General features: G+C 40.9%; 1 long non-coding RNA gene across 1 annotated transcript in view; it reads left to right on the plus strand.

The window, feature by feature from the left end:
• LOC118148471 (uncharacterized) overlaps positions 1-24,513 on the plus strand; it is a 117,449-nt gene that overhangs the window by 12,829 nt on the left and 80,107 nt on the right. Inside the window, exon 2 of the long non-coding RNA XR_004735287.3 lies at positions 2,259-2,387. This is a non-coding gene — a long non-coding RNA (uncharacterized LOC118148471). The remainder of the gene's footprint in view (positions 1-2,258; positions 2,388-24,513) is intronic.

The raw sequence follows: 24,513 nt of genomic DNA on the forward strand, positions 1-24,513 counted from the left end.
GGAATACTATGCAGCCATAAAAAACAATAAGACCAATTAACTTATGTAGTTTTGAAAGCTGAGGAGTCCCCCGATCTGCAGTTGGTAAGCTGGAGACCCAGGAGAGCCAATCATGTAGTTCCAGTCTGAGAGCTGGAAGACACAGGAAGAGCTGATGTTTCAGTTTTAGTCTGAAGATAGAAGAATAACTTACATCTCAATTCAAGATAATAAAGCAAGACGGTTCCCTGTTACCCTTGGGAGGGTCAAACTCTTTATTCTATTGAGGCTGTCAACTAATTGAATGAGACCTATCCACATTACAGAAGGCAATCAGTTGTCTTCAGTCTAGCAATTCGAATGTTGACCTCATCTAAAACACCCCCTCACAGGTGTAGTCAGAAAACTATTTGACAAAGTATCTGGGCACCTATGGCCCAATCAGTTGACACATAAAAATAACCATCACAGTTGTGCATCTAATAACAGAATTTAAAACTTTACAAAGCAAAATACAATAATATTAAGTTTAAAATATACATATTCATAATTATAATTGAGGTTTTATTACCCTCTTGTCAGTATTTGGTATAATAAATAGACAGAAAACTTCAGTATAATCATCCAGTTAATTTCTTTTGGTAATGCACTTTTCAATTCTAGATCTTCCATTTGGTTCTTTTTTATAGTTTTCATTTCTCTGCTGAGATCCTCTATCTATTTTCTCATATGTCCATCCTTTTCTTGGACATAATTTCAATAGCTATTTTAAAGTTGTTGTCTACTAATTTAATCATCTGAATCACCTCTGTGACTGTTTCAATTGACAACTTTATGTCTTGATATAGGTCACATTTTTCTTCTTCCTTGCATTTCTAATGTATATTTTTCTTTTTCTTTTTCTTTTTTTTTTTTTTTTTTTGAGATGGAGTTTTGCTCTTGTTACCCAGCCTGGAGTGCAATGGCGTGATATCGGCTCACGGCAACCTCCGCCTCCTGGGTTCAGGCAATTCTCCTGCCTCAGCCTCCTGAGTAGCTGGGATTACAGGCATGCACCACCATGCCCAGCTAATTTTTTGTATTTTTAGTAGAGACAGGGTTTCACCATGTTGACCAGGATGGTCTCGATCTCTTGACCTTGTGATCCACCCTCCTCGGCCTCCCAAAGTGCTGGGATTACAGGCTGAGCCACCGCACCCGGCCATCTAATGTATATTTTTAATTGGATGCTGGACCTCTTGAACATATGATCCAGGATGATGTTCCAAAATGGCATTTTCTATATGAGAATCATAAAGTTTCAGATATTTGCTCAAACTCTCATAACAAAGATGCCTCACATACCAGCTTCACACTCAGATCTTTTGATCTTTTCACCAAAGTAGTGCCCCTTAAGGATATGATTGTGCTGGCTAATCTGTTAACATACGCCCTATATTGTGACTGGAAGAACAAACACTGATAACATATATGTTTCCAAGTGGTTGTAATAATTAAGTGACTTTCTACGTCAATATTTCTTTCAGTAGGTCCTCTAGACAAAGGGAGAAAGATCGTAAAAGGCTAAGAAGTTGGGAGAGATGTCAGTATGAGAAGGATCTTTCCAAAGAGAGCAGAAAAAAGGCCAATTCGAAGAGACCTAGTTTTCCAGGAACTTGAATTCCTGTCTCGTATTTCTACTGACACTTAATAAAACTTCAGGCACTTAATTCTCTTTATTTTGCACCCCAATTCCCTTAGTTATAAAAATTTGGCTTAATAATACTGACCTCATAGGATTATTTTAAAGATGAAATAAGATTAATTGCATCATAATTTGGGGTTTATGGTAAATACTTGATAAAAATTTGTTGAATTCTAATATAAGACTGTTGCTAAGGATATTGAAAACAAAGTACTCAGACTTTGAGTTTAAATAAAAGGATTCTCTGATAGCTTGTGATATGGTATGTTTTTGAGTCTTACTTTTCTCATTTATAAAATAGGGATAACATCAACTATCACATGGGGAAATAGAACAGATTAACTGAAATGATAACATAAAATGACCATCCCAGTGCCTGCTATGAAACTTCCATACAATTAATATGAAAATTTTTTTCTTCACATTAACTTTTATGTGCTCTTATACAGATGCATTATGTTCTCATTTTCTGAAGGTTTAGGGCAAAAAAGTAAAAAAGCTCACAGTTTCATTTAATTCACCCTCCCCTACATTCCTTACTACTGTTCCCTCCCTCCCAGCAATTTTCCTTTCTCTATTTTCTTTCTGCTTTAAGCTCAAGTGGATTAACTACTTCTGAGTATTAGAGACTGAGTTGAATCCTCCCAAAGAAATCTCATCACAGATGGTTGGGAGCCACGCTGATTAGAATGCCAACTGTTCCAGCACTAGGACACGTTTAGAGGTGAGAAAGATAAAAATATTTCTTTCTTAAGCTAAAGATTTCCCAGAAGGAATAGAAAAAGAGTCTAAATCAAGGTTGGAAAATGAATACATTATCTATTTGATGTTTACCCATTGGCAGGTCTTATAAGTTAAGAAGAAAGTAATATCTTTGAGGAGGTTCACATTTAAAATCAGTTATGAACAAAATCTGATGGCATTGAGTGTTTGGGTTAGATAAGCTCCCCAAAGCCTAATTCTCAAAGTCAAAGATTTTTTTTTTTTTTAGGCGGAGTTTCCCTCTTGATACCCAGGCTGGAGTGCAATGGCGCGATCTCGGCTCACGGCAACCTCCGCCTCCTGGGTTCAGGCAATTCTCCTGCCTCAGCCTCCTGAGTAGCCGGGATTACAGGCACGCGCCACCACGCCCAGCTAATTTTTTTGTATTTTTAGTAGAGATGTGGTTTCACCATGTTGACCAGGATGGTCTTGATCTCTTGACCTTGTGATCCACCCGCCTCGGCCTCCCAAAGTGCTGGGATTACAGGCTTGAGCCACCGCGCCGGCCCCAAAGATTTTATATATCCATTAGTTTTTTTTCGACCATTCTACCAAAGGGATAAAAGGTGTGCTGGATTAATGTTTTGAACAGCTGCTTATTAACTTTGCAACCTTGGGCAAGTCACACAAACTTCGTGGAATCCTCCTCTTAGGAACCAAGGATGTAAACCAAGAGTTAATAGCACTCGTGAGCACCTCTCCTTTCCTAACCCGATTGTTCCTTTCCTGTTTCAGCTCCTCAGTAGGGCGTTTCCAGGCAATTTCAATAACCATCCCGCCTCTAGTGTTGCCCTTCTGGTCGATCTTCTGCACAGCTTCTGGAATTATTTTTTGTAAAATGAAAATGTGATATTTCTAAAGTATCTCCAATCTTTGGCTATAGCAGAGATCTTAAACTGCCCACTCTTCTGCCAAAACCATTATTAAAGGCATCATATGGTATTTTTTAAAAAATGATTGTATTAGTTGGCATGGCAGATATATTGAGTGCTTATTAAACACCCGTGTGTGCCATCATACTTCTTAGTCCCCCTTAAAGTTAGATTAAGGGCAAGTAACTCATTCCAGACAGTAGGTACCTGGGTCAATGCTGTTAAGAGGCAATGTACTTCTTCAACCTTGGTTCAATAACCCTGAAGACCCTTGGTCCCTGCTGACATAGGTACAACATGGAAGAGAGCTGTTCTGCCCATCTGGGCTTTGTGTGAGTGAAAAATAAATCTTTTTAATGGTACGCCATTGAGCATTAGAGTTGTTGTTGTTGTTATCATAACACAGCATAAAGTAGCCTGACTAATAAAATTGCCAACAGTTTTCACATAAAAATCTTGATTCCTAGCTTTATTTTCAAAACTAGAAAATCTCGGCAACCATCTGCTGTACCACCTGCACCTTCTGCCCAGCTCAGGCATGTGCTCTTCCATCTACCATCATCTTTCCCCCTCCTCTTCTCTTATTTTTGAGAATTTGACTGAGTGAGCTATGTATTTGAGTTTGTGATCCTTGGTCTGCAGAAGACAATCCAGACCTCCTAATGTGATAAATAAGCCCTTCCTTATTTGGGCTGCTTTATCCCTGCAGTATTATAATTTAGCACCAAATGCATAAACAAAATTGCACAATCGACAATTGCTACACAGTTTCACTGCATTCCCTGCCTCTGTTATTTTAGGCACTTTGGCATCTGCCTCTAGAACCCTTGCTGAATCATTTGATGGACTCTTCTTCATTTTCAGTATCCATCTTCTGTTTTACTTTTTTGGGAATTCTTTCTAATGTCATTCTTACACGTCTCCCAACCAGAAAGCCTCTTCCATTATAGCACTCAATGCTTTGTTCTTTCGTTCATCTTCTAATTCCCAGCCCAAGTGCAGTGCTGGCTACAGAAGAGAAACAGTTCATGCCAATGGGGCAACTGCTGAATTGTGGAATTTCTTTTACAGATTTCAGAGCAGAGCATGCACATGGTAATGGTTCAAACAGCACAGTAAAGCTCATGGTGGAAGTGAATATTTCTCTCTCCTCACTCTTAATGCCACTATGCACAAACAGCCTTTCTTCCATTCTGTTTCTGCCTTTATTTATTCTGTTTTTGGCCTCCATGACTCTGTTTACTACACTTGAAACTATATTTTTTGATTTACCGTTTTTCTCCCTTCTCATTCCATCCTTTTCCCAGCATTTGCTAGTACTATCGTTGTGCTTTAAGTTTTGTCGGTTCTCTTTGTAACTCTAATAATAAGCTTAAACTCTTTTTCTACTGTTTGATAGTGTCTGTTAAATTTAGCTTCTCTCCTCCATTTCCCCTCCCCTCCACTTCCACAGCTTCATTCTGTAGGCAACACTTTATGCTGTCAAGGATGTTGAAATTTATATTATAGTCTTCACCCTACTCATCTGTGATTTATTTATTCATTCAAATTCAATTCCTTTGTTCTCACTTCAAAACAAGATGCTCCTTCCCCAAACACTCTTATCTCTGTTTCCCCACCCCCACGTTGCACCTCCTTCTCAGCCAACCTATGTCTGTCCTGTCTTTCAAAGCTGAAGAAAAACCCACCTCTGCTGGGAAGGCTTCCAGCCAAATAGTTCTCTCCTTCCCTTCAAGTCTCTTTTCTCAGCTGATTGCTAAATCATCATGAAGGCAGGGCAGCTGAGAGCTGAGTCAGGGACTGTCCCAGGCACTGTGTGTAGCAAGAAATATAGTTTTGTAAGCTAAGTAAATTAAGAGTCACTATCTTTCTTTGTAGACACAGATGAGACTTAATAGTCTGAATTAGTAAATGCAGAAGGAGACCTGTCTTCTAGCCAAGCCTATCATTTTTATAATAATATGTTGTTTTTAAAGCGTGATCCTATAGTCTTTGCAATTCTGAGATGCTGGGCTCTCTGAGGAAGCAGCCACTGGGAGGGTGGAATGGGAAAGTAGAAGGACCTTGATTCTGTACTGGAAGGTTGGAGTCTTGGGTTTCTAATCCAGAACTACCAAGTGTTGTCTGGACTACCTCAAGCTAATGGGCTTAGTCTCTCTCTGAACTTTTCCAATAATTTAAGTTTGGGTGAAATTGTATCCCAGATCACTTCCAATCCTAACAGACAATGCTATCATTCTCCTGGCAAAGATGCTTCTTTCGGCCGGGCGCAGTGGCTCACGTCTGTAATCCCAGCACTTTGGGAGGCTGAGGCGGGTGGAACATGAGGTCAAGAGATCAAGACCATCCTGGTCAACATGGTGAAACCCCGTCTCTACTAAAAATACAAAAAAATTAGCTGGGCATGGTGGTGCATACCTGTGATCCCAGCTACTCGGGAGGCTGAGGCAGGAGAATTGCCTGAACCCAGGAGGCGGAGGTTGCGGTGAGCCGAGATGTCACCATTGCACTCCAGCCTGGGTAACAAGAGCGAAACTCCGTCTCAAAAAAAAAAAAAAAAAAAAAAGATGCTTCTTTCTCATTTCTGTTGTCAGAGTCATCTATGCTATCTATAGCTGAAGGGACTCTTTGGTGGTTTTCTTAATGAGCATACATTGTTTGACTTACCTAACATTTATTCTCCCTCCTTTTAGTAATTAACTCTGATTTTCTATGAAAACATACTTTGACTGACTGCACAGGTGACATTGGTGAGGCTGATCACAACATCCCGCTCTGGGCTGAGCATGGACCTCAGCTCAGCTAACTGGTATATTGCAACTCCCTGGCCACATGATTCCATTTAACATGGGCAAGGACCAATCATAGTAACTCACACCATTTCTCCGGTGCTCTTGGGAAAATGCCTCTTGGAATGGAACAAATACTGAGACTACAGAGCTGAGAGATGGATTATACATCATGTCCTCATGTTATCTGTCTTAATTTGAGTTCTCTTGGAAGCAGAGCCTAAGATAAGAGCTTGGATATAGGTGTTTTGTTTAAGAGGTGTTCCAGAAAGAAGGGGTGAGAAAGTAGGGAATGTAAGAAAGAGAAAAAAAGGGAAAGCCAATGTAAGTGTGCATTGTTATGTTTCAGCAAAATAATCTAAAGGACACATTGTTAAACCCCCACCACTAGGCTTATCCAGTGAAGCAGGGGAGGCTGGAACATTGATCCATGGATCCCACCTTGGATTTGTTGTAGTTTTCCATTCTTCTGAGCTTCCTTGTTTTCAGTCTATGAAAGCCCCTGCAGCATCACAAAAGGCACTGGGTCAGAGAATGAGTAGAATCATGATACACAATTGATGTGTAATATTGTCAGTGCGATATGAGGCTGAGCTCCCCTATATGCTGAGAGCAATAGGGAACATACATCCTCTGCAAGCACACTCCTTCACAAGAGGTGAGGATGAGGCCAGCCTAAATGTACCTGACTTCTCCCGTCAGTCATGTCAAATCACACTTTGTCCCTGCGGGAACTGGGTATGGGCATGGAGAAAAAAGTAAGCATTTTGCTAATAGGCTTCCTTCCATGTAGAAGCATCATCAGCAGTGGAGGAACAACATCCCAAAGACTGTGAAAACATGCATGCAAAGCTCTTAGCTCACCAGTAAGGGATCAATGCATGGGCAATGTTATACATCTACAGAATGCATTCATGAAATTAACTCAAAGATATGCTTATATAGTACCTTGGACCCTGTACATTTCTCTCTCCTTGAAATCCTTTGTTTGTGTATCTACCTCTCCCACTAATATGCTTACCTCTTGGGGATAGCAACTGCGCCTTTAATGTATTTATCACAAGGTAACCAGCACTGTCTTGCCCAGAGTATATTCTCAAAAAACATTTGGACTATTTTGGATAAATATAAACCATAGGGCTACAATGCTGTGAAGAATTGAGGGACGACCAGTTGTCTCTATCATGAAACAGTTCAGACTCTGGAGCAAGAGATGGATTTATGTGACAATCAAGCAGGGTGTCACGAAAAGAGAAATAATCTTGTCTGGAGTTGGTGGTGTCAGAGAAAGTATAAAAGTAGGACTGGGCTGGATGTGGTGGCTCATGCCTGTGGTCCCAGCACTTTGGGAGGCTGAGGAAGGCAGATCATAAGGTCAGGAGTTTGAGACCATCATTGCTAACATGGTGAAACCCTGTCTCTACTAAAAATACAAAAAATTGGTCGGGCATGGTGGCATGCTTCTGTAGTCCCAGCTACTCAGGAGACTCAGGCAGGAGAATTGCTTGAACCCAGGAAGCGGAGGTTGCAGTGAGCTGAGATTGTGCCATTGCACTCCATCCTGGGTGACAGAGTGAGACTCTGTTTAAAAAAAAAATAGTAAGACTGAAGGCAGAGGTATAGAGGTGAACATTCTGGGCTGGAATAGCAACTTTATTAAACCCAGGAAGACAAAATCTTACCAGGCTTCCTCAAAAAACACTTAAAAAGTGTGGGATGACTTGTACATATGATTGAGGTGGAGGTAGGAGGAAGGTAATGTGCTTTAATGGTTAGGAACACAGGCTTTGGGGTCAGGCGGCCCTGCTTCTAAACTTCCGCTGTACAAGTCTCTAGTTGACTTTGGAAAGATTACTTGACCTCTCTATATCTGAGCTTCCTTTTCTATGAAGTGTCTATCTCACAGAGAATTGTGCAGAGTAATTGAGATAATGCACAGGAAAAATTAACATGAACTGGGGCAATGGCTCATTCCTGTAACGTAGCACTTTGGGAGGATGAGGCAGAGGATTACTTTATACCAGGAGTTTGAAACCAACCTGGGAAAAATGGCAAGGTCTCATCTCCACAAATAATAAAAATAAAAAATGTAGCCAGACATGGTAGTGCACACCTAGTAGCCCTAGCTACTTGGGAGACTGAGGCAGGAGGACCGCTTCGGCCTCGCAGGTTGAGGCTGCAGTGAGCTATGATCACACTACTCACTCCAGCCTGGGCAATAGAGCTAGACCTTGTCTAAATAAATAAATAAGCAAGCAAGCAGCCCTCTGGCCAGGCATGGTAGTCCATGCCTTTATTCCCAGCACTTTGGGAGGCCAAGGTGGGAGGATTGTCTAATTTCAGGAGTTTAAGACCAGCCTCAGCAACATAGCAAAACCTTGTCTCTACCAAAAAATTGGCTGTGTGTGATGATGTGCACCTGTGTTCCCAGGTACTCAGGAGGCTGAGGTGGGAGGATTGGTTGAGTGGGAGGCAGAGGTTGCAGTGAGCCAAAATCATACCACTGAACTCCAACCTGGGTAACAGAGTAAGATTCTGTCTCAAAAAAGAAAAAAGACAGTATAATATATAATGCCTTGCTACTATAACGTCATATAGGCACAACATAAACTGTTAATATTAGCAGAAAATAGTAATGAAAAAGAAACTGTCAAATTTTGAAGGAGTCAAATGTCCAGTTGTATAGTATGAACTCTGTCCTACGAGAAAACATAAACGTGTTCTAAGAAGTGACATAATGTGACCTCTATTAGAAAGTTATATTTGCTGAATCTACAAAAAGGGATTGGGGCAGGAAGCTATAGAAAGTTCAGAGATGTGAAAACCAGTAGGGCAGAAATTTATAGTTCCTGTGAGAGGCACTGAATGTTTTAACTGGGGTCATAACATGGGCAGGAAGAGGCTCAAGGTGTTCAGGAGGAAAAATATATGGTGCTAATTAGATTTTATTGTCAAGGAATGGGATTAAGAGTAATTGGTGTCATGGTCAACACCAAGCATGGTACATTTATCCTCTTTGCTGCTTTAGGAATGAATCTTTGTGATTATGAAACATCAGGCAATGCCTGTGGAAGGGGTCCTCACTCCTAAGACAGACATTTCTGCTGATGGAAGCTCTGGGTATGATTTTATAGGCAATGATGCCTGGAGTTGCTATGGCCCATCTGTGGTCACTGTGGCAGTGAAGCTTACATGGGGAGGATAGAGCTGGAGAAGCCAGGAAAATTGGGGTAAAGTTGTTCTGAAACCCAGTACCTGGTGACTGCTCTTCCCTAAACTAATTGCTATGTTCTTTCTGTTTGAGCTGGTTGATGTTAGGGTTTTATGTTGCTCCACAGACAAAGTCATCTTGACTAAACTACAAATTGAATGGATTACCATGATGAGGGAAGAGGATAAATCAAAGGCAACCGTGAGGTTTTAAGCTTTGTGGCTAGATGGAGGGTGAAGCTGTTCACTCAGATAAAGAACACTGGAGAAGTGCAGACTCAGATAATGGACTTCACATTTAGTGTTTGATACATTGTATTTGAGATACCAGCTTGATCTTCATTTAGGAAAATCCAATAAACAATTTGACATGTAGATGTGGACCTCTGATTTGGATATAGATTAGGGTATCACATACACAAGGGTGAGAGTTGAAAGTGTGTGGTGGGTAAGACAACCCATGGATAGAAAACAGGGTGAGTACAAAAAGATATCAATAAGCAGAGGTATTTTAGAAGCTGTTCAGAGTTGTTAAAGGCAGATGTACTTAGGGGAAAAAAAATCCAAATAAGATGTGTAAGATGATAGACTCTAAGAAATGAGATCTCCCATTTACAATTGCTGCAAAGAGAATAAAGTACCAGGAATACAACTTACAAGGGATGTGAAAGACCCCCTCAAGGAGAACTACAAATTACTGCTCAAGGAAATAAGAGAGGACATGAACAAAAGGAAAAAATTTCCATCCTCATGAATAAGAAGAATAAATATCATGAAAAGTAATGTATAGATTCAATGCTATTTCCATCAAGCTACCATTGACTTTCTTCACAGAATTAGAAAAAGACTACTTTAAATTTTATATGGAACCAGAAAAGATCCTGTATCCTCAGATACCTGAGACAATCCTAAGCAGAAAGAACAAAGCTGGAGGCATCACGCTACCTGACTTTAAATTATACTACAAGGCTACAGTAACCATAAAGCCTGGTACTGGTACCAAAACACATATATAAACAGACAGAGGACAACTAAACAGAATAGAGGCCTCAGAAATAACACCACACATCCACAGGCATCTGATCTTTGACAAACCTGGCAAAACAAGCAATGGAAAAAGGATTACCTATTTAATAAATGGTGCTAGGAAAACTGGTTAGCCATATGGAGAAAACAGAAACTGGGCTCCTTCCTTACACCTTATACAAATATTAACTCAAGACTTAAATGTAAAACCCCAAACCATAAAAAGCCTAGAAGAAAGCCTAGGCAATAGGTTTTGAGGGCATAAGCATGAGCAAAGACTTCATGACAAAAACACCAAAAGCAACGGTGACAAAAGCCAACATTGACAAATGAGATCTAATTAAACTAAAAAGCTTCTGCACAGGAAAAGAAACTATCATCAGAGTGAACAGGTACCTACAGGAAGAGAGAAAATTTTTGCAATCTACCCATCTGACAAGGTCTAATATCCAGAACCTACAAGGAACTTAAACATATTTACAAGAAAAAAAAATCAAACAATTCCATCAGAAAGTGGGCAAAGGATATGCACTGACACTTCTCAAAAGAAGACATTTATGCTGCCAAAAGGCATATGAAAACAAGCCTATTATCACTTATCATTAGAGAAATGCAAATCAAAACCACAATGAGGTAACCATCTTGCACCAGTTAGAATGACAATTATTAAAAAGTCAGGAAACAACAGATGCTAGCGAAGCTGTGGAGAAATAGATTGAACACTGTTACACTGTTGGTGGTGGTATAAATTGGTTCAAGTATTGTGGAAAACAGTATGGTGATTCCTTAAGGATCTAGAACCAGAAATACCATTTGACCCAGCAATCCCATTACTAGTTATATACCCAAAGGAATATAAATCATTCTACTATAAATACACATGCACACATATGTTTATTGAAGTACTATTCACAATAGCAAAGACTTGAAACCAATCCAAATACCCATCAATGATAGACCAGATAAAGAAAATGTGGCACATATACACCATGAAATACTATGTAGCCATAAAAAAGAATGAGTTCATGTTCTTTACTCTTTACATGGATGAAGCAGGAAGCCATCATTCTCAACAAACTAATACAGGAACAGAAAACCAACCACATGTTCTCATTCATAAGTGGGAGTTGAATGATGAGAACACATGGACACAGGGAGGGAAATATCACACACCAGGGGCCTGTAGGGGGTTGTGAGGTAAGGGGAGGGGAGAGTATTAGGACAAATACCTAATGAATATGGGGCTTAACACCTAGATGATGGGTTGACAGGTGGCAGCAAACCACCATGGCACATATATACCTATGTAACAAACCTACATGTTCTGTGCATGTATCCCAGAATTTAAAGTAAAATTAAAAAAAAATGAATGAGGTCAAACTCATACTTCATTCCTTGAAGATTTCATGTTAATGAACCACACATCAAAGTGGCCTCCAAATAGAGATAAAATCAAGCAGCTAATGACATTCACAATTTTTAGCAAATGATGAGATTCTGTCATCTGTAATTTGGTCTTGACAAGGGCATAATAGGGCAAAAGGATGCAAAGAGAGAGAACAGATGTGTATGAAGTGCTTATTCTGTGCCAGTCATTGCACACAGCCTGAGCCATTTTGTCTTGATGCCACCCTGTGAGATGTAGGTGCAGTTACCACACCCATTTTACAGGGGAGGTAAAGGAGACTTGCGAATTTAAACAACTACCCACAATTAGACAGTTAGCAAACCTGGTCTGCCTGACTCTAAAATCTTTGCTATCTGCTGTATGATATGTAGTCTTTGCTAAGCATGTAATATAATTTCTTGTAGACTAATCATCTTTAGAGATGTTTTATCTTACTTGTATGCTGCTGGTGGCAGATTCCATGACTCATTTCCTAATTGTGGATTTTGCAAGCAATCTAGCATAGTGCAGTATGAGTAAAATCTACTTAATAATTGACTATGTGAAAAACAACTTCATGAAGTAAATGTCGGCTAGATTATAAATTGATCCTTGTATCTTGACTGGTTATGGTATCTTGGATTATTGTTAAACAAATAGTCCTATCAGCCACTCCCTGTGGGCAGAGTATATTTCCCATTCATGAATGTGGGCTTAGCCATATGACTTGTTTTAATAATAGAATGTTAATACACATGAAACAGGCAAAGGCTTGAGATGTCCTTGTATAGCTGAACTCTGCCTCTTGTACTTCTGTCATTACCATGAGAAAAATCTTCCCCAGGTGACCTGCTTGCTATGCCCAGTGGGTTCTTTCTGCTTGCTACCCAGACAAAATCAATTTACTGAAACTGTGACATTGCAGTAGAGAAGGAGTTTAATTGATGGAGGCTGGCCCATGTGGGAGAACTGGAGTTACCACTTAAATCAATCTCCCCAAGGCTCAGAGGCTAGGGTTTTTATGGACAATTAGATAGGCAGGGGGCTAGGGAATGGGTGCTGCTAATTGGTTGGGGATGAAATCATAGGGGTATGGAAAGTATGCCTTTGGGTTGGGCCAAAGGTTCAGCTGAGTCATGAATCATGAGTCCTAGTGGAGTCAGTCTTAAAGATATTTCAAAACACCAACTGTAGTTTCTATAATAATGATGTTGTCTATGGGAGCGATTGAAGAAGTCACAAATCTTATGACCTCTGGCCACGTGAATCCTAAATAATAAGGGATTATAGAAACTATGTCTATCTTGTAGTATAGTTCATGCTCCTCCCATAATCCGATTTTTTTATGGTTTTCATTAGGCTTACAAAAGCAGTTTTCATCCCTGAGCAAAAGGAGGGTTAGTTTTAGGGAGGGACTATTATTAACCTCGCTTTAAGTTGAACTATAAATTCTCCCCAAAGTTCGCTTAGCCTACACCCAGGAGTGACAAAGGACAGCTTGGAGATCAGAGGGAAGTTGGAGTCAACTATGTCAGATTGCTCCTACTGTCATAATTTTGCAAAGGCAGTTTTACGCTGGCCCCAGATGAATGAGAGACATGTAGAGCAGCACTGTTCCAACTAATCCATGACTTGCAGGTTGAAGGAATGCCATCACAACCACCTGCAGAGATTTGAGTGTGAGAATGAAAGTTGCCCTCCATTTCATGCCACTGGCCTCTGGGGTGATTTGTTACATTGCAATAGCTGACTGATGTGATTATTCTCAGTAGAAATTATATTTACTGATGATTCTGATTTGTTCATTAATTCAACTAATATTTATTTGGTAATTACTGGGCTGGACTTAGAAATAAACTTGTGAACATAGTAGCCACAACTCTGTTGTCATGGTGTTCCCACTGGAATGGGGAAAAGAGGAAATTTGAGTAAAGTATTAAAACAATGTATTTGGTAGTGATGGAGGAGGTCATGGACTATGAAAAGCATAGCAAAGGCATCATCTCATTGTAGGTTTTATAGTCAAAGGAAGAAGTAAATTGGTATAATCTGAAGTATAAATGATGTTAGAAGTCAGGATAAGAAGACATTTTGGAAGGAGAGAGATAGAGGAAGAGAGGAAGTCACAGGCAGAACAAAAAGGAAAACCTGTGCAATGTCCCAGGGAAAAGAGAAAACAGGCTATTAAGGAACGGGAAGGCTATTCAATAAAATGAAGGCAAAAGGAGGAGTGGGAAAGGATACGATCAGAGAGGTGACTGAGCCCAGGTCATGTAAGGACTTGAAATTGTTTTATTAAACTTTAAAAATCCAAGTATTTTCCCCTTTTAAAATTGTGAAAAGAACTTAGTTTTTTCAAATAACACATTTTGTAAATTTTAGGAAAAAACTTAAAAAATTTTAAAGATCCCTTTCAAATTCAACACACCCGCTCTAGTGATGAGGTCCCAACACATTCCTAATTAATCAGGAGCTTGTTTTATGTTCCCAATCACCACGCTCAGAGGGCCGTGTGGAGAAGTCAACATAAGGGTGTGCTTTCCTCAGCTCTTTATTGCTTGCTTCAGATGTTGCCACGGGTAACCAAAGTGTCTTCAAGAAGTTGACAGTTTGTGCTTACAGTAGGAGGGCAATAGATGGAGAAGGAAAACCCTCTTTCACAACACCCAATTTTCCCAGCACCCCTCCTCTTGAAGTCTTCTAAGACACAAGTGGTCTCTTAAGCTTCTCCACATGGAGACTATAAACTCCACGAGAGTAGGGACTGTGTCTTTTTTGGTCATGTATAAACTCTTGCTCTGTGATGTTGACATTAATTATCTAGACCATGTTATCTTTTATTTTCCTTTCAAAGGCAAATGAGGAGAAGATAGGTATGAAAAGAAAATAAGCTTGCATCCCCAGGGTATAGCACAATTCCTGGCATATAGCAGGAATTCCATGCATATTTATAGAATAATGAATTAATGAGTGAACAAATAAATGAATGAGTTGCTAATGTATATCACAATTTACATTGTGATCCATGTCTGTTTCCTCTATTGGAGTGTAGTTTTCATAATGACAAGAAGCAGGTCTCATTCTTCTATGTGCCTTCAGTACCTATCATGGAGCCTTACAGGTAACAGACATCTTACCTCACAAATACTATGGTGTTTTAGCCCATTTTCACACTACTATAGAGATACTACTCAAGACTGGGTAATTTATGAAGGAAAGAGATTTAACTGACTCACAGTTCTGCATAACTGAGGAAGCCTTAGGGAATTTACAGTCATGGTGGAAGGGGAAGCAGGCACCTTCTTCACAACACATTAGGAGAGAGAAGGGCAAAGTGCAGTGGGGAAGAGCCCCATAAAAAGCCATCAGATCTCTTAAACAAATTTACAAGAAAAAAAACAAAATACTCCATCAAAAAGTAGGCAAAGGATATGAACAGACACTTTTACAAAGAAGACATTTATGCAGCCAACAAACGTATGGAAAAAAGCTCATCATCACTTGTCATTAGAGAAATGCAAATCAAAACCACATTGAGATACCACCTCATGCCAGTTAGAATGGCAATCATTAAAAAATCTGGAGACAACAGAGGGAGAATGTAGAGAAATAGGAATGCTTTTACACTGTTGGTGGGAGTGTAAATTAGTTCAACCATTGTGAAAGACAGTTTTGTGATTCCTCAAGGATCTAGAACTAGACATATCATTTGACCCAGAAATCCAATTACTGAGAATATATCCAAAGGATTATAAATCATTCTGTTTTAAAGACACATGCACATGTATGGGTTCATTGCATTACTGTTTACAATAGCAAAGACTTGGAAACAACCCAAATGTCCATCAATGATAGACTGGACGAAGAAAATGTGGCACATATACACCATAGAATACTATGCAGCCATAAAAAAGGATGAGTTTATGTCCTTTGCAGGGACATGGATGAATCTGGAAACCATCATTCTCAGCAAACTGACACAAGAACAGAAAACCAAACACCATAAGTCCTCACTCATAAGTGGGTGTTGAACAATGAGAACACATGGACACAGGAAGGGGAATATTACACACCGGGGCCTGCTGAGGGATGGGGGAGCTAGGGGAGGGTTAGCAGATGGTGGGGAAATGGAAAGGGATCACATTAGGAGGAATACCTAATGTAAATGATGGGGGGATGGATGCAGCAAACCACCATGGCCTGTGTATACCTATGTAACAACCCTGCATGATCTGCACATGTACCTCAGAACTTAAAGTATAATAATAATTTAAAAAAAAATCAGATCTCGTGATAACTCACTCACTATCACAAGAACAGCATGGGAGAAACCCCCATTATGATCCAATCACCTCTCTCCCTTGACACGTGCGGATTACAGGTTCCTCTCTCTACATGTGGGGATTAAAAATTCTAGATGATATTTGGGTGGGGAGACAGAACCAAACCATATTATATGGTTTTATTGAGTGAATGATTGAATGAAAGAATGAATTTGTGACCTATTGCAAAGGTAGCTGTTGCTAACCAGAAATAGGTTGGAATCCAGAGTTAAGTGTCAACACAGAAACAGATTAAATAAAGGGGATGGAACAGGTTGAAAGACATGAACAAACACAAAATAATAGATGAAAAGGGAGGGAAGTTAAGTAACCAAAAAGAGATTAAGGTGGAGCAACACTTCTTAGCTCACTCTGCACTCTCTGCCCGGGGTGTTTTCAGCTCCTCAGTCCTCGTCTGCCTTCTCTGTCTAGTTGCTTCTCCCTCAATTTTTAAGATTCAGCCTGGATATGTCACTATGATATTTTAATTCCTTGTAAGGATGAAGTTGACAGTGTTGACAATAATTATGATAATAATTATCTAGACCAAATTATCTTTTATTTTTCTTTTAAAGGCAAATCAGGACATGGTAGAAATGGGTGGAAAATAATCACTTCCCGTTTGATTTCTTCAATATTGTCAAGCCAAGCTTTATGTTGTTTAGGGGAATTATGTCCGATCCAGTGACCTTGATATTTCTCTGTGGTTTTGTAGAAATGTTGGGTTCCTTTAAGTAGTTGACTCCTTAGGAGTCCGGGGCTTTCTGACTCTTCTTGAGGGCAAACTCCGCCCTTTCTCCAGACTGTCATCCCAAAACCTTTTTCAGGGTACACAGCTGGGCTGTGCAACATTTCAGCAGAAAGCTCCACCAGTGTGCCTGGGAAAATCCCAGCCAACGTAAGGGGCCCAGTGCTTAGAGTCTAACTGCAGGCCACTGTGTGTCCTGGTGGGGGTGCTCCTAGCTGAGTTTCAAACTTGAAGCTTGATTTCAATTCTAGTAACAAGACAGCGGGGAGAAAAGTTCTTGGTGCAGAGATCTCATGGCAGCTGGTCTGTGAATGTCTTTCAGGTGCTTTGTGGGTTGTCTTTCACAATATCAAGGTTTGCTAATGAGGGAATGTCTCTGGTTTTATTTAGACTGTGAACTGTGTGTTTACTTGTCCTTTTAAATTCAAATGACAGACATTGCCTCATCCATGTACAGCACCACCCATCTTCCATTTACTCCGGAAACACTCTACTGGGGAGTGCAGGCCCATTCTGGGCATCTCCAGTCTTGATGAGGTGTTCTGTAAGTCTCCCAAATTGGAGATCCAAATTCCCTGAGAAGGCAGCTGATGGGGAGAAAACATCATCTATCTTTCCTTTCTTCCACCCTGAATACTTATCAAGACATAATTCTGGGCATAGAATTATGCTGGATGTGAGGTTTGCAAGAAAGAACAAGAGAGGATGGACAATTTTTTTTTCTTGAGATGGAGTCTTGCTCTGTCGCCTGGCTGGAGTGCAGTGGCATGATCTCGGCTCACAGCAACAACCTCTGCCTCCCAGGTTCAAGTGATTCTCCTGCCTCAGCCTTCTGAGTTAGCTGGGACTACAGGTGTGTGCCACCAGGCCCAGCTAATTTTTGTATTGTTAGTAGAGACAGGATTTCACCACGTTGGCCAGGATGGTAGTGATCCACCTGCCTCAGCCTCTCAAAGTTCTGGGGTTACAGGAATGAGCCATTGTGCCTGGCCAGGATGAATGATTTTTACTGAGCATCTGCAAACTAACAGGCATGCTCCTCAGCCCACTCATGGATTTATTTTTAATCCATAAACACGGTAAGATATATATCATTATTCTGGTTTGTTGTCCTCATAAGTAACTTGTCCTTGTTTATACGTCCATTAGCAGTGAAGCAGTCAAGGGAGGAATCTCTTGACCTGGGTCTAGCATCTGTTTTCCATACAGCCCCCATCCCTAGAGCTGGCTCCTAGGATCTCACCTCTTATGAGGTCAATTAGACGACCCTGTACTTCTCCTCCTGGGGAAGCAGTCCCAGCTCCAACAAAATCTGGTTCGGTGTCTGCAGTCTCCTATCTTTCTCTTGGGGCCTTTTTTCTGCTGCCTCCTGTTCCTCTTCCACTCCTGTTTACTGCCTTCCAGAACCTTTGTTCGAGCACTCATTCACTAAGCATCACTGACTCCTTGGTGTCACTAGGTCACAATGTCCCCTCAGTTAACAGGTCTCAGTTCCCCATTAAGTGCCCCTTGTGGTAAGGAAGACAGTCTGTGCATTGCAAGGAGTATTTAAAGTACCATCTAGTGGGAGGAGAGAACTTTTGAAAGAGATTGTATACGGTTTAAAATAATGTCCCCGCCAAGTTCTCAGAGAGCACACTGTAGGCTCAGTCATCCACCCTACTTGTATACCTGATGAGTTGAGTCAAAATTATCCTAAAACCTGAGAGGAGAGAATTGTCCTAATTAATAGCTCCCAGAGGCATGGAGAAGGCACAGCTGTGGACTGTGGTGGGAAGAGGAGGAAGAGAGCCTGACAATGCCAGGGAGCTAGAAACAGTCCAGTGTGTGGAGCTCAGCCCTAGAAGTCTACAGCCCAAACAGCAAATACAGAAGCTTAAAATGCAGGGGGTTGTATACAGCTATGCTGTTAGCAGTATTATTCAGTTACCAAATGGTGGAAACAACCAGGTATCCACTGATGGAATGAATAGAGAAAGAAAGTATGGTATATACGCACAATGAGATATTACTTAATCTTAAAAAGAAAGGAGATTCTGGCAAATGCTGCAACATGAGGACATTATGCTAAGTAAAATAAGCCAGACACAAAAGGACAAATACTCAATGATTCCATTTATATGAGGTACCTAGAGTAGTTAAAATCATATAAACAAAAATAGAAGAGTGGCTGCCAGGGCTGGGGGAACAGGAAAGGGAAAGTTGTTTAATGGGCATGGAATTTAAGTGTTGCAAGAGGAAAACATTCTAGAGATTGGTTACACAATAATGTAAATGTGCTTAACACTACTGACCTGGGCACTTAAAAATAAGATGGTAAATTTTATGTTTTTATGTTGTGCATATTTCACCACAATTTTTAAAAACACAAGTTTTATCCAGATAGGTTTCTACAAACCCTAAGGATATAATTTGTGAATTGGGGTAGCAGCTGTAGCTTTTGGTCCAGACAATAACTGGGTTGATGAGATAGAGAGAAAGAGAGGGCAGGGAGCAGAGAGCTTTATGTAGTGGGGAGTTGGAAGGGAAGGTTTCAGACCTGAAGGTTGAGTTGGAGCCTGCCATCTGAACTGCCAGGGAAGAGCATTTCAAGGAGAGTACAATGTGTACAGATTCTTCCGCACAGGGGAAAAGCTCAAATCATAGAACAAGGGTGAGTTTCCAGCACATGAGCTTGCTAGGGGGAGAATGGGCAGAAGTGGAAGAGGGAGTGAGAGACAATTACCTACTCCAAGGCTTCCAAAGTGGTGGGAAGCAGTGGAAATTTTACACTACAAGGAATTGAGCATGACTTTCAATGGTGGAGCATTAACTGAGTATTAATGTAGGATATTGCATAGAATAGCAATATTTCCAAGGACCTGAGCTCACAAGACTGCACTGGTAATGATGAGATAACTTTGTAGGTCAAACTACTCCTTGATGGGGGAGGAGTCAGGATGAGTGAGGTCAGATATAACTCTAGAATGCCCATAACCTTGGAAGCTTCCAGGGAGCCCTCCCATTCTCGCCAGAGCACAAAGCCTGTGATCAGAGACTCCCTGGGTTCAAATACTGACTCCTCCCCTTAGCAACTGTGTGACCTTGAGCAAGTTACTTAATCTCTCTGTGCCTGGCTTTTCTCATCAGTAAAATGAATGTGCTAATAACAGGGTATCACATTGCTGAAATGAGGATTTTGTGAGTTATTCTATGTGCTCATAATCATGCCTGGCACCTGGTGATAGGTATTTAAGTGATAGCTGTCAGTATTACTGGGGTTACATTGGATTCTCAGGGCCCCTGGAGGAGGCCAACACACAGCAGGATCCTTGCCTTCAGTTTAGAGATGAGGAGACATGATCTCATGTTGATTTATTAAAAATACGCATACTTAGGTCTGAGGCACCCAGTGAAGCAGCTACACGGAGATGTGTTTGAATGAGCTTAATGATGGTGCACTATACGGAAAAGAGACTGCTCCAGGTGACCCGTGGGCAGAGGAGGGCTGGGACGTTGGTTTAACAGTGGAATCTTTGTTTCTCCATTTGCGTCAGTTCTTCCACAGACTTAGGGCCTAACGGTCCTGGGTTGCATTGTATTGCTTCTCTAGGCTTGATCACAATGAGGAGGCCCTCTAGCTGCTCTTCTGGAGCCCAGGTGGCAGGTGCAGGTTTGGGAGTCATCTAGCTGGTTTTCCCTGAGCCTCAGTTTCCTCATTTGTAAAGCGGGGTCTTATGGCCCATCTTGCAGGATAGGTAAAAGGAAGGATTAAATAGTATGAGGCACATCAAGTGTCTAGTGCATGATACATGGTCAGTTGTCTTTCCTTTCCTTTCTAGAGCTCATGTCAGTGTTTCACATAAGAAAATGGCTGAAGGAAAATCTTCCTTAGTCTACAGCCACCTCAGCAGAGTCACAGTATCCCCTATTGTATTAGTCTGTTTTCACACTGATATCAATATACTACCTCAAATGGGCTATTTATGAAGGAAAGAGGTTTAATTGACTCACAGTTTTGCATTCCCAAGAGGCCTCAGGAATATTGCAATCATGGTAGAAGACATACCTTACAATCTTACAATCAAGCTATGTCTTACATGGTTGCAGGAGAGAGAGATAGCATAGGAGACACTTGTATCTTGTGAGAACGCCCTCATTATGACCAGAACAGCAGGGGGAAAACCACCCCCATGATCCAGTCACCTCCCACCAGCTCTCTCCCTTGACACATAAGGATTAGAATATGAGATGAGATTTGGGTGGGGACACAGAGCCAAACCACGTCACCTATTAACTCTGATGCAGCTGACTCCAGAATCATTGGAAAGTCTCATTCTTTCAGAAACCATGGATTGATCATCTACTTTGCAAGTCTTTGCAGGAGCCTTACTACACAAATAATACCATGACCTCCACTTTATAGATGAGGAAATAGGCTCAGATAGGGAGAGTACACTTTCCCAAGATTGGAGTTCTGAATATGCCGGGCTCCCCAAAATTAGCTTTAGATGACCACCCATAAACTTTGATGTATTACAACAAAGGACTACCTATAACTTGGTAATTTCTCCAGCAACGTCCTGCCTTTTCTGAAAGTCTGCTTCTCTCCTGGATTCTGTCTTTTATTAAAATATAAAGTTTAGTGGCTCATGGAAAAGCAACGACAAGGAGAGGAAAAAGCATATGACTTATGGGAAACTTCCCCAATCACATCCAACACCCATCCCCGAAAAGAAGGGCGGGTAGGGTAGCTAGTTTTAGGAAATAGAAACACTGCACACCCAGTTAATTTTATCTGTCAACCCTAAGGGTTGGGGGCATCTCTTGTGTTGGGCAGGGGGTGGATTCAGAGGGCAAAGAGAAGAGACTCCTTGAATCCTAAGGATAGTTATTTGAACTGTCAATCCTCTTTTCTCAGCCTCCTGAGTAGCTGGGAATACAGGTGCACCCATCACTCAGTTATATGAACCTGGTTCAGGATGGCAGCACCTCTGTTTCCAAGTAACTGGAAATACAGGTCCACCACCAAGGCTAGATAATGTTTAAATTTTTTGTAGAGATAGTATCTCACATTGTGGCCTAGGTTGGTCTAGAACTTCTGGCATCAAGCAATTATCCCATCTTGGCCTCCCCAAACACTGGGATTACAGGTGTGAGCCTCTAAGTGTCCCTACACTCATTGAATCATCGTAACAACCTTGTGAGCCAAGTACTGATTTTTTTTTTACTATATTACAAATGCGGTTATTGAGGTTAAAGTAGTTAAAAGATTTGCCAAAGATTGCACAGCTATTAAGTGGGAAAGCTGGGATTTGAACCAAGGAATTCTGGGGCCAGAGTCCATCTTCTTAACCATTTTATTATACTGCTTCTTGTAGTGGTGGGTACTCACATACTGATTGAATAAGTTTATGAATAAATAGATCATTCTGAATTGAGTTAAAAGATAAAGGGAAAGCCAAAAAAAAAAAAAAAAGTAAGGGAGGAAAGATAAACATGCACAGTATGTTTACAGAAGTTCAGGCAAAATTCTCCTGGACAAGGTGCTGCCTCATTGCTCATATTTCTTTTCATTCTCCTTGCTTGCTCCTATCTCTGCTTTTTTTTTCTCTCTTTTTTTTTGAGACAGAGTCTCACTCTGTCACCCAGGCTGGAGTGCAGTGGCGTAATCTTGGCTCACTGCAACCTCTGCCTTCTGCATTCAAGTAATTCTCCTGCCTTAGCCTCCTGAGTAGCTGGGATTACAGGCTCCCGCCACAACTCCAGACAAATTTTTTGTATTTTTTTTTTTTTTTTTTTAGTAGAAATGGGGTTTCACCATGTTGGTCAAGCTGGTCTCGAACTCTTGACCTCATGATCCGCCCACCTCAGCCTCCCAAAGTTCTGGGATTACAGGCATGAGCCACCATGCCTGGCCTCCTATCTCTGCTGTGAAGAGTGCTGCCAAAGGCTTCTGGCATTTAAGTCCCCAAAATAAACCTATGACTTCTCATGTTAAAAATGGCAATTATGGTGGGTTTCATACTGACTGTGTTTTAGATCCTGCACAGTTGGAGTCTCTGCTACCTGAGATATTCAGATCACTGCCACCTGTCAGCATGCCCAGGACCCCTCTTTGGTTTCTCTGGGATTATGCCTGAGCAGTGCGAAAAAGGAAGGGTTGATTTCAGCACAAGAGAGTTTGGATGGGACTCAGTAGGTAAGGTCTCAGGGCAGAATGGTCTGGAGTCTAAAAAATCTTTTTGCCATCGCAGTAATCACTGAGATTGGGGATGTCATTGTTGTCATTTTTAGGAGTAGGTAACAGAGACTAAGAAAATCTACATAGTTTGGTCAAGAACATGCAGCTTATTGGGTAAGACTTGAATGCAAGTCCTCGTGATACCAGGCCTAACCCTTCCTCCCTTCACTCTGTTCCCTCATCACAAGGCTAAACCACCGAGGCAAGGGCACGTTCACCCAACACTTGAACCAACTGACTTCAAAGGTGAACACATAATGTAAGAACTGCCTGAGACTGGCAAAGTCTCTGATTTCGAGTTTGCCATTCAGTATTTGTTTATTCTATTACTTCATTTGCTGCTAGTCCTACATTAATCAAATATGAGATATGTTATCTACACTTAAAAATAACTTTCCTTTTCTCTTTTCCTTTTTGTACCAACAACATCCATATTTTATTTAAAGGAATGTAGCCAATCATGTCCAGAGGTGTTGACTCTAGATGTCCTTATCTTATCATAAAACAATAAACTTAGGCACTGTTTGCACATGAACTTATCATGGCAATTAAGTCTAAATAAAATTTAACTTCCTTGAGATTTTAGCATGCATTGCACTTTTGTGTTTAAAAATGATTTTCAGCCATTTTTGTCAATTAAAATAATACATGTTTGGATTTTTCTAATTTTTAAAATTTCGAGTCACCATGGTAGGATGAAGAGACCTCTTTTGTATATACTGGCATGAGAACTCCACTGCAAGGATGACTATTATCTGAATGGTAGGTTGCTGGGAGAAGGGAAGAGTCCAGATTGGTAGACCTAGAGTTTAGCACACTCTGCTAATTATGAGGTTGATCAGGGAATGGCTGGTCCTAATGGCAGTGTCTTGGGGAAGCAGAGAAACTCTTCAGTGTGGGAACTTGAATATAACAGATGTAGTCTGGCAACAGAAGATCCAAGGCAGCTGGGGACTCATGCTGTAAGCAAGGCGGCGTTATGACTCCTGATGGAGAACCTATGTCCATGCTGGAGGTGCAGAGAGCAAGTGAACAAGCAGCAAGAGACAGGGGGTCAAGCTGGAAATGGAGTCACAAAGCCTACGCAAACGTTCAGGTGGCTGGCCTCTGGTTCAGGGACACAGCACAAGAGGCCTTGCGTCAAGTAAAAGCCAGCAGCCCTGGTCTAAGGGAAATTCTATACTTTTGATAACCATCTGCTGGTGGGGTGAGAATCTCTCGTACACACCCTGTTCAATATCAGCTCAAGGACTGGCTAGAGGAGTTTTTGCAGGGGAAGATGTTGTCTAACTATAGCTGCGTGAGAATGGGGAAGAGAAGAACTGACAACATCTAAATCACTGACAAGATCAGAGTTTCACATTCATTTTAATGTGTTTTGCTTTTCTCAGTTCTGATAGCAGCTGCACAATCAGCCTGGTTGTACATATAATGGACCCAATGACCTCAGCCATGTTATTTATCGAGTTATAAGTCTACTTATCTGCCTAGTTGAGAAATGAGGTCAACCA

The sequence above is a fragment of the Callithrix jacchus genome, chromosome 16 (genome assembly GCF_049354715.1).
Source record: "Callithrix jacchus isolate 240 chromosome 16, calJac240_pri, whole genome shotgun sequence".
Taxonomy (NCBI): Eukaryota; Metazoa; Chordata; class Mammalia; order Primates; family Cebidae; genus Callithrix; species Callithrix jacchus.